Source organism: Pteropus vampyrus, unplaced genomic scaffold (genome assembly GCF_000151845.1).
Source record: "Pteropus vampyrus isolate Shadow unplaced genomic scaffold, Pvam_2.0 Scaffold56, whole genome shotgun sequence".
Lineage (NCBI taxonomy): Eukaryota > Metazoa > Chordata > Mammalia > Chiroptera > Pteropodidae > Pteropus > Pteropus vampyrus.
This window is the reverse complement of record NW_011888837.1, coordinates 1,354,226-1,355,045: the sequence shown is the minus strand read 5'-3', so window position 1 is coordinate 1,355,045 and position 820 is coordinate 1,354,226. Positions and strand designations below refer to the sequence as shown.

The window sequence follows — 820 nt, the reverse complement described above, 5'->3', positions numbered from 1 at the left end:
AATCTGTGACAAAGCAGGCAAGAATATACAAAGGAGTTAAGACAGTCTTTTCAATACATGGTGTTGGAAAAACTGGGCAAATACATGCAAAAAAATAAAACTCAATATTCTCATATCATATACAAAAATAATCTCAAAATAGATTACAGATTTAAATGTAAGACCCCAAACCATAAACTCCTAGAAGAAAACATAGGCAGTAAACTCTCTCACATTGCTCTTAGTAATATATATTTTTTAAATTTCTTAGGTGAGCCAACCCTTGGTTGACCCCACAGATTCCAAGGACCTTGTCAGCTTACAATCCCTTATTTATTTATTTTTTTATGCCTACAGCACTTGGTGTTCCTAGGTAGTCTCTCATCCAAGTACCAACCAGGCCTGACCCTACTTAGCTTCTGAGATCAGATGGGATCGGGCTTGTTTAGGGTGGCATGGCTGTAGACTTCTTAGTAATATTTTTTTCTGTTATATCTTCTCGGGCAAGGGAAACAACAACAAGAAAATAAACAAATGGGATTACATCAAACTACAAAGGTTTTGCACAGCAAAGGAAACCATCAACAAAACAAAAAGCAAGCTACTGAATTGGAAAAGATATTTGTCAATGATACATTTGATAAGGGGTTAATATCCAAAATTTATAAAGAAATACAACTCGACACCAAAAAGACAAACGATCCAATTAAAAGCGGGCAGACAATCTGAATAGGCATTTCTCCAAAGATGACATACAGATGGCCAATAGGCATACTGCTCAGTATTGCTATGAACCTAAAACTGCTATAATAAGAAAATTTATAAATAAAATTATACTGCC

General features: G+C 34.9%; 1 pseudogene; it reads right to left on the bottom strand.

Annotated features, from left to right (window-relative positions):
• Positions 1 to 327: 327 nt before the first annotated feature.
• LOC111740047 lies at positions 328 to 446 on the bottom strand (annotated as a pseudogene).
• Positions 447 to 820: the final 374 nt, after the last annotated feature.